General features: G+C 41.6%; 1 protein-coding gene across 1 annotated transcript in view; it reads left to right on the plus strand.

The window, feature by feature from the left end:
* CNTNAP5 (contactin associated protein family member 5) overlaps positions 1-10176 on the plus strand; it is an 884418-nt gene that overhangs the window by 490822 nt on the left and 383420 nt on the right. The gene's annotated exons all lie outside the window — the stretch shown is intronic.

Consider the following 10176-nt stretch of genomic DNA (forward strand, 5'->3'; position numbering starts at 1 on the left):
TTGTAGGGCTCAGGTCAAAAATGCAGTTTTAATATAGTACAGGCCCCAGTGACACTTTGCTCTAAAGCATTACCTGTGTTATTAAGCATGTGTCAGTCCATTAAAATGTATTCATGACTGAGAGAGAGGCTGGTTAAAGCTGCCCCAATATCCAGCAAAGAGGGAGAAAAAAATCATGTTATTTTAGACCTGTCTCTCAAAAAAAATCAAACAAGTAAAAGAAAGATTTAAAAACATTCTGATGTCTGTCTCAGAAAACTCTTGCTTGCTTCTTTCTCCAAGAAGTTCCTGAAATCTGGAAAATTCAGAAATTTTGGAATTTCTTTTATTTTTCTTTGAAATGGATCAAGGCTTTGTGTCTACTGGCATTGTTCTACCTGGGGGAAAAAGACAGGTAAAAAAAATCAGACTAACAAAAACAGTTTTCTCCTCCCATACATTTCTGAAGAACCTTGTTTTCCAAGTACTTGAGATTGTATGGGCTTTATAAGAGAAAAATCTCACATGAGAAATTAGAAAAATAATATACATTGTTCTAATAATTTTGAGGGCCACTGGGGCTACCCTTGACACATGGTACCTCATGGAAAATAGAAAATAGCACATTATTAATTGAACAGGGAATCCAGATATTTAAAGATTTACTTGAGAGTCGTTCATGTGTTTCTAATGTCTTGGGTCTAAGAGAGAAGGTGACCCCTATGAGAAGGTCAGCACATGGATGCCTGGCACATTCACTCCTGTTACCAAAGCTTCAAACAGTGTGCAATTGTTTTGGGGGTGTGTGGTTATTTTGTGCAGTTTGCATTGGGTATCAGGAAGAGAAGTCCAAACGAAATCATCCTCAAAACAGAAGGCATCTGAATTTAGTTGTTCTAGGGGATGAAGTTTGAGGGAGTTGAAGGACAACGGTGTAATCCCTCCCTTGTATTTTTCTTTATTTTCTATTTTTGTCATCTCCTTTCTTGAAAGTCTTGTACATGTGAATATGAGGCAAAGTCAAGGGCATCCTTTCACTGTAAGTGATATGACAGTAGAACCAACAATTACTGTGGATCTCATGCAGGTCAGGCATTATGCAAGGACCTTGTCATACAATACTACAGAAAAAAAAAAAAAAGAGCTCATGGAACATATTAAGTGGTTCTTATTTTACCAACAGGCACAAGAGGAAATTGAGAGTCAGCAATTAAGTTCAAGTGACCAAGCAGGTGTTCAAGCACAGGGCTTTCCTTTGCATTCCCAAGTCCATGGTCACCACAGTGTATCTTGCTGCCCCCAATATTTATTCGTGATATGGTCAGGTGTTTATAAAGAATTCAAATGCAGAGAAACTCTGCTTTAGATGAAAAATGAAATGTGCAGTACGCTGTTAACAAAAGTAGCCTATGTAGTATCTAAAGTTGGGTTTTCCCAAAACATTTCACTTGGTGGTCCTATAAATAGACAGATTTGGGGGTTAAGTGGGGCTGACAAGGGATTGTGAATCCATTGTCTTCATAGACTTTTACTCTACTTTAGCTGACATTGCCTATATAGTGTTATAAAGTAAATTATGCATATCTATATATTAACATACACACACACACTAATAGTCACTGAGTATATGTGACATACTTTTCTCAGACTTTTCTTTTAAAATGTTTATTTATGTATTTATTTATTTACTTTTGGCTGCCTTGAGTCTTCATTGTGGTGCACAGGCTTCTCATTGCAGTGGCTTCTATTGTGGAGCATGGGCTCTAAGCACACGGGCTTCATTAGTTGTGGCATGCAGGCTTCAGTCGTTGTGGCATGCAGGCTCAGTAGTTGTGGCTCGTGAGCTCTAGAGCACAGGCTCAGTAGTTGTGACACACGGGCTTAGTTGCTCCACGGCATGTGGGATCTTCCCACACCAGGGCTCGAACCTGTGTCCCCTGCACTGGCAGGAGGTTTCTTAACCCCAGCGCCACCAGGAAAGTCCCTCTCAGACCTTTTTATTTGTTTTTATTTTTTTTTTTCAGACCCTGTTAAATGCTCAGTGATGATTCCTTAGTAAGATTATCATGTAAGTATGAAGGGTACTAAGTGAAAGCCTAGATGCTTCCAGAGACTTTGCCATGCCTTGTGCAGCTTTTCCCATATTCTCGTCACCCCTGTGCGTCTGACGCCACATGGAAATCTGGGGGCTGCATGGGAACAGAGAGGAAACCTTCTAGGAGCCCTGCTGCTCCCATGTCCCCTTTCAGGGATCAGAACAGCCAACTGTGCAAATCTTAAATAAACAAAAAAAACACCTGGATTTCCTCCTTTATGCATTTCACACTCTAGTTCCTCACAACTTCTCCCCAGGTTCCATGTGTCTTGGGGACCACTTTCTCAGGGCCATACCTACCCCTGGAACGATTGATACCACGTTCTATTCTTGAGGAGCAAATGGCTGCTATTTTTAAAGACTCTTAAAAAGGTGCTTAGAATGTATATTGTCATTGTCTAAACCAATCTGGATGACTAAGAAAACAGGAACTTGTGCAAAAGTAAAGGAGACCACCTGGTTCATTTCTTTAGACAATCGAGGCAGAGTGTTTTGAATTGCAAGTGAAACATTCAGTAACCAAAAAAAGCTGGCACCACTATAATTATTTTGCAAGTGGCCTGACATTTCAATGTTATTTTTATTTTGCTGATGAGAACGAGAATGAGAATGAGAATAGGAATGAGAATAGGAAGAAAGAAGTTTGGGTCCTTCAGTCCTGAAAGTTTAAAGTATGTTTTTTTTTTTTTTTTTTTTGGGTCATTGATCCAAAAGAGGGAGGGAACCAGAGTGTCTCAGAGAATAAGGGCAACAGTAACAAAATGAAAATACGAGCAAACACTCAGAACTTGCCATGGGCTTGCCATGTTCTCCCTGCTTTCCCTGCATTCACTCACAACTGCCTTAGAAGAGGGGTACTGCTTTTAATCCCCATTTTACAGGTGAGGGAACTAAGGCACAGAGGGCTTAAGTAACTTTCCCACCTTGACAGCCGCTAAAGCCAGATGTTGAACCTGGTGTCTGTTCCTGAATCAGAGCAGACTGAGAACGCGTATTAGAATTTTCCTCTACTCACTCGGATCCTGTCTTTCACAGATACTCCTTTGGGCATGCCAGTTTTTTGTTTTTGTTTTTTTTTTTTGCGGTATGCGGGCCTCTCGCTGTTGTGACCTCTCCCGTTGTGGAGCACAGGCTCCGGACGCGCAGGCTCAGCGGCCATGGCTCACGGTTCTAGCTGCTCCGCGGCATGTGGGATCTTCCAGGACCCAGGCACGAACCCATGTCCCCTGCATCGGCAGGCAGACGGTCAACCACTGAGCCACCAGGGAAGCCCTGAAATCTGTTTTTTTCTGCTGTAGTGCTTCTCTAAACATCAAGTTCTCACTGAAAAGCCAATCTGGGCAAAGACCTTGAACTCAGGCCTTAGCGTCCAGAACTCCAGCTTAGCTATGCTCTTCATCAATGCAGAATGTGAGTTTTATTCTGTTAGACCTCATTGTCCTTTGTAGCTAAAGGAGAGAGTTGGTCTAGAATTACTCAAGTTCCTTCTAAACCTTCATCTTAGTTCTTGAAGGAAAACAGGAGGTCAACCACGTACCTTATTTTCTTCAAAGAAATCATTAACCTCAGTGTCTTCTTTTGAAAATGGTGTAAGTGGCCTAAATTAGGTGTATTCAGCAGGGCCAAGCCCCCTGCCAGAGGTCGTGTTTCTCAACTCCCCACATTGTGGTGCATCTGAGGGAGGAAGAATGATAACCTGGGATTCTTTCATACAGTGATTTTTGTGAATGAGATGCTTGGTTGTCCCAGAAAGGCCCTGCATGTTGCTCTCTGTGATCCGTATAGAGTTAGGTGCCAAGGAGCCAAATCTGAGAAGTTGTGTTTAGTTTTGTTTTTGCGACAATCTTTTAATCACAGTAGGATACTCTTGTGTGTGTGTATTGATTGGTAGGTAAGGTAGTTATCAGAGTATACAGGACCTTCAATAGTACTGGAGCTATTGCATGTGGAGAGAAAAACAAGATAGAGTTGTGATAAGGTTCTTTTAATGTGGGACAGACTTTCTCAGAGATGAGAGGTTTTTTTTAATATAAATGTATTTACTTTTGGCTGCATTGGGTCTTTGTTGCTGCGTGCGGGCTTTCTCTAGTTGCAGTGAGCGGGGGCTGCTCTTTGTTGCGGTGTGCGGGCTTCTCATTGTGGTGGCTTCTCTTTTTGTGGAGCGCAGGCTCTAGGCACTCATGCTTCAGTAGTTGTGGCATGCGGGCTCAGTAGTTGTGGCTCATGGGCTCTAAAGCGCAGGCTCAGTAGTTGTGGCGCACAGGATTTGTTGCTCTGCAGCACGTGGGATCTTCCCTGACCAGGGATCGTACCCGTGTTCCCTGCATTGGCAGGTGGACTCTCAACCACTGAACCACCAGGGAAGTCCCTAGGTGAGAATTTTTATATATTTACATTACTGCAGAAAACAGAACAAGCCTCAGAAAGGTCAAATGGCAGAAAGACCATCTAATGGCTTTTCATTAGAGAATATTCTCTCCCGAGCCTTTAGCTGCACAATCTACTGCTTTGATATACTAGAGTCATCAAACCCAGAGTGGAATTTTCAGGAGTAAGAAATGAGTCTCTGCACAACTAAATGGAACCCAGAAGATGGGGAAGGGAGTCTTCACACTGAGAGATCTCAACCTGACAGTAGGGGCTGTAAAACGAAAGCTGGAAAGACAGAAGGGGAAAGCCAATTGCCAGGCACAGAACAGAATTCCAGGGCCAAAGGACACATAATGAACAAAGATCCAGAAATCAACCAGATGCCGCAGAAATGTTTTTAGTGGAGGCAAATGGCTTATTGGAGAGACCATTTCAGCTTCTTCCACTGAGTCCCTAGATACAAGCAACAATGTTCTTTCCACCTTACAATTTTTCAGTAGTTAGACACAGGGCATTGCAGCATTACAAATTACTAAACAATCTATTCTACTCAGTCATTAATTTTCTATACTTAGTAGAATGCTGGGACTGACTTGTTCTTTCTCTAGCTGAAGATAGGATGAAATTCTAATGGCATAGCCTTTGATCAGCAGCCGTCATGGATGTTATTGGATGATTATTTATCATTGGCTTTGTTTAAATTAAATAAATCCTCCTACAGCTATGGTACACACCATTCCACTTGTTTTTTTTTTTAGGATTTATCTCAATTGATATTTTCTCAAGAAACCTTCCCAAAGCATGCCAGCTGCCCCTTTATTGAGTCTTCTGTTTCTTCTCCTTTGTAGCACTGACCGTAAGTATGTGTATAAATGTATGTATTAGTTTGTTAGGACTCTGATAACAAAATACCACGGATTAGGTGACCTAACAGAAATTTACCTTCTTGCAGTTCTTGAGGCTAGTTCAAGGTGTGGGCAGGGTTGGCTTCTTCTGAAGGACTCTCTCTTGGCTTGTAGAAGTCTTCTTCTCTCTGTGTCTTCACATGGTCTTTTCTCTCTGCCCATCTGCCACCTATTATCCTCCTCTTGTGAGGACACCAGTCATATCGACTATGGGCCTACTCAAATGACCTCATTTTACCTTCATTACCTCTTTAAGGTCCTATCTCTAAGTACAGACACATACTCAGGTACTGAGTGGGGGACATAAGGATTTCAATATATGGATTTTGGGGGGCACAATTTAGCTCATAAGAATATGTATTATCAGACATAGAGCACAGACCTGTGGTTGCCAAGGGGAAAGGGGGGTGGGGGAGGGATAGATTGGGAGTTTGGGATTAGCAGATGCAAACTATTATATATAGAATGGATAACCAACAAGGTCCTATGGTATAGCATAGGCAACTATGTACAATATCCTGTGATAAACCATAATGGAAAAGAATATAAGAAAGTGTATATATATATTAAAATATACACTATATATGTATGTACAACTGAATTGCTTAGCTGTACAGCAGAAATTAACACAGCATTGTAAATCAACTATACTTCAATAAAATAAATTATAAAAAGAATGTGTATTAATCATATGTCTATATAACTGGCTGCTCAATGTTCCTGTCACCATAGAATGTAAAGATTCGTGGGAATCAAGGAACACTGCCTGCCTTGTTCACCACTATTTGCCCAAGGCCTAGTATAACACCTTGCTAATAACAGGCCCTCGCTAATATTTGCCTAATGTATAAGCAAGTGTCTGAATAAATGAACTACTAGAATTGACCTCCAAAACATTTCTGAAGCGTCTCATGTCAACAGTGGAAGAAGAGTTAAAAGTGATTTTTAACCAATATTCATGTTACAACAGTTCTACGATGCAGAATGTGTCAAACCCAAGAATGAGCCATAATCAGGGGAAGTACTAATCAGATAAAGGCCAGTGGGGCTCCCAGAGGTGGGGAGACGGCAGGGAGAGCTGTGTCATGAAGGATAAAAGTGCTCACCCTATTAATACTTGTGGCCAGATGGTTTTAGTCTGCAGTTTTGCAATTCACAGAGCAGCTTCCCCAATATCACCCTTTTTCATAGAATCCATTTGTATCTCACCACCATCTGTACATCAAGTAAACATATGACTTGGTGAACCTCATCCTCTGCTTCGATTATGCTGTCATCAATGCCTCTGTGTTTTAGCTAAGATAATGTTGATGAGAAAATCCCATTCATGAGGGCAAACAAATGAGAGCCACAGGGCCATGACTGTCACAACAAGCTGTCTGGCTGGGCGCAGAGTTTGAGTTTCGGGAAGACAGACGTATGATGAGGCATTCCACTTTATGGAAACTGAGAACAGCCATTGCCGAAACTTCAAGATATCAAGCAAAGCCTGGGAATGTTTACCAAAGGAGAGATCTCCCGGGCATGTGTAGCTTTTTCAGGCCTGAGTAATGATGATGACTTAGCTTACTCTTCCTTCTTCTCCATTTCTCTCAAAAGAGAAACAGAGGGTACTAGATTTGTCTTATGGGAAAATAACTTAATAGTCAAAACTTCTGTCATTTCCTTTGCTTGTTTTCTACTTTAATAATTCGTTCATATAATTCACTTTGCCTCTATATGTTACTGAACACATGTTTTTATGTCCAATGCACAGTGAGGCCAAACAAACCAAAATGTCAGAGTTTGGAGCAGAGAAAGTTTTATTGCAAGGCCACGCAAGGAGAATGGGTGGCTCAAGTCCCCCAAAAGCCCTAAACTCCTGGAAGGGTTTCAGCAAAGCATTTTTTAAGGCAAGATGAGGGACGGTTGTAGCTGGTTGCTGCAAACTTCTTGGTGTTGGAATCCTTTGTTCTTGCATCTGTTCACCTAGGTCAGGTCACGATGTTCCTGTAAACCTCCAATAGGACAATTGTTATTCTCCATTCTGCAACTTTTTATCTCTATATGAATGAAAAAGTGTTATCTGCTTAAAGGTCAGAGCCTTGAGAATGGGCTATCCTGTATATTTCAGGTATGGGCAACATTCTTAACTTGAAGCAAAAGCAATAGAATACAAAGGTTAAGGTAAGAGAAACAGATCTAATATGGAGTTGGATTTGTTCTTCCCTATTACACATTTAATTCAGGAAGCTTTTGAAGTGTCTACTTTCTGCTGATACTGTACTCAAATCTGAGGATGGAAGTATTGCCCTCCAAAAGCTCATAGGCACTGTTGAAAGGGACAGTATTGAAAACTGATGATGCAGTAGGACAGATGCTCAGGGTACACGGGGAGCACAAGGGAAGAGGCACCAGAAAGGGTGAAAACGGTGAGGCTTCCTAGGGGCAGGGATAACACAGCTCTGTTTTGAAGAATGAATAGAATTTGGTCAAACAAAGACGGAAGGGAAGGATGCTCCAATTAGAGGAGAGAAATAGGGGGAGATCTAGGTGTGTAAGACTCCACAGGTGGCTTAGAGTGCCTGAATCACAGAGAGCAAAGGAGCACAGGCAAAAGATGAAGCAGAATTTTGTTCAGGGACACTAGAGTTTGGGCTGTCTCCTAAAGGTGACAGAGAAATATCTGGCTCTGGAGCTGACCTTCATTTTTATCATGTAGACACTAGAGCCAAGCATTCAAGTCCATCCTAGAGACACTATGCCTTCACCACCAACCACGAACATGTCACAGTTTATATCTGACTCTAGTGTATGGCAAACCCAGCTGTTACCCTCCCAGATGCTGACCAAGGGTTCTGAGGATCCAGGTTATCTTGACATATGAACCAGGCTTTCACAACTAGGAAAGGTTTAACCTGTGATTTATGGTCTAGGTGTCAGAGAGGACCCTGCTGCTGACCCTTGGCAGTGGAGATTCAGCTAGTCTGTTGCTCAGTCAATCAAGAAGCATTTGGAGAGGGTAGGAGGTTGCTGTTTTGATGCCGAGGGGGATAGCAAAACACGATGCAGACTCTGACCCCTAGGAGCTTGTAATCCCATCGGGGAGATAATACTTACAGAGATGAAGAGTTAATTAATGGTACAAGGCAGTAAATAATACGAGCTAAATTAATAGATCAGACAGTAGATGTTATATGAACTTAAAAGGAGAAATCTCTATGTATTGATCTGGTCAAGGAAAGCCTACTTTCTTTATTTTCTGGTTTATTAACTTATTCTCTCAGTTGTTCAGTACTTTTTGTGCTGTGCTAGATGACTGTGATAGAAAGTTAAAATATATATATATATATATATATATATATATATATATATAATGTTTCCTTTCCCTATAGTTAAGGAAAGGAAGCACTAGGACAAAAACTGGACATTGGATGTGAATTTGGATAGTGGGAGGACAGCATACAGGTGAAGTAGAGACTGGGAGAGGAAGCCTCAATTAGCTTAGTGCATTCACTAGGAGCATAATGAATACACTAATCTAGCTAGAGTAGGGAATTTTTGTAGAAATATTGGGAAATAAGATGGTGAGGACAGATGGAGACTTGATTACAGAGACATCGATTGTCAAGATAAGCATCTGAGTTTCATTCTCTGGGCTCCGTGACCCACTGGAGGGATTTTTTGCTGCAAGGTTGATACCGTAAGTCCCCTACATGTGAACCTTCAAGTTCCGAACTTTCAAACACACTAACGTGGTCTTCAGCAACTTAGTGACCCTCAGACAGAAGGTGGAGCTAGACCTGCAAGAGGACGACTTCATTAAGCTCCTTGCTGTGCCACACGAGGAGCTTACTAATGGAGACCTGATGGAATTGGAGGCCCAGAGAAAGGACGAAGAGGGACAAGAGGAAGAAGAACTAACTGAAGAACTGAAGAGAGTCACGACACAGGAAATGGCAGGGGGTTTTCTTTATTTTGTTTTTATTAATTTTTATTGGAGTATAGTTGCTTTACAATGTTGTGTTAGTTTCTGCTGTACAGCATAGTGAATCAGTTGGGATTTTCTTTCTTTGAGGAGGCACTGTTAGTTTTTGAGGCACAGGACCTGAACGTAGAATGGTACACGAAGGTTGCAGCAGCCGTTCACAGTGCAATCCAGTGCTACCCTATCATCTATGAAGAGAAATAAAGAGCTACTACCTAGACATCACTGGATTGTTTTTTTCAAGAGGGTAGATAGAATTTAATCCAGCAAGGAAACAGAACTTTTGCCATCAGTGTCAGGCGTGAGTGAAATTGCAGCCTGCCCTCCGTCTCCTATTGCTGAGGATCCTTCAGCTCTATCATCTCCCACATCCTCTCCCTCCTCCAGTCAGTAACTCTTCCTGCCTGTTCACTCGATGGCAGCCCCTGTGTGCCAGCTGTTGTACTATACTGCTGTACTTTTCAAGGTACTGTACTGTAAGATTAACAATGTTTCCTTTATTTTTGTGTTTGTTTCTTATTATGTTTGTTCTTATTTGTGTGAAAAGTATTATAAACCTATTACAGTACAGTACTATAGAGCCGATTGTGCTAGTTAGGTACCTAGGCTAACTTTGTTGGACTTATGAACAAATTGGGCTTATGAACGTGCTCTCAGAATGGAACTCGTTCATCTGTAGAGGACTCACAGTAATAACCTTGCTCTCTAGATAGTTCAAGGTGTCCTGTACCAGAAAGAGGTCAGAGGCTGGGAAAAGAGGGAGGCCATCAGAAAATTCCCAGCTCCTGTGATAAGGGATAGAATCAAAGTTGGAGAAGAAATCTGAAGAAATATATGAATTCAAACTGCCGTGTGTAGGG

Source organism: Lipotes vexillifer, unplaced genomic scaffold (genome assembly GCF_000442215.2).
Source record: "Lipotes vexillifer unplaced genomic scaffold, Lipotes_vexillifer_v1.1 scaffold3, whole genome shotgun sequence".
NCBI lineage: Eukaryota > Metazoa > Chordata > Mammalia > Artiodactyla > Lipotidae > Lipotes > Lipotes vexillifer.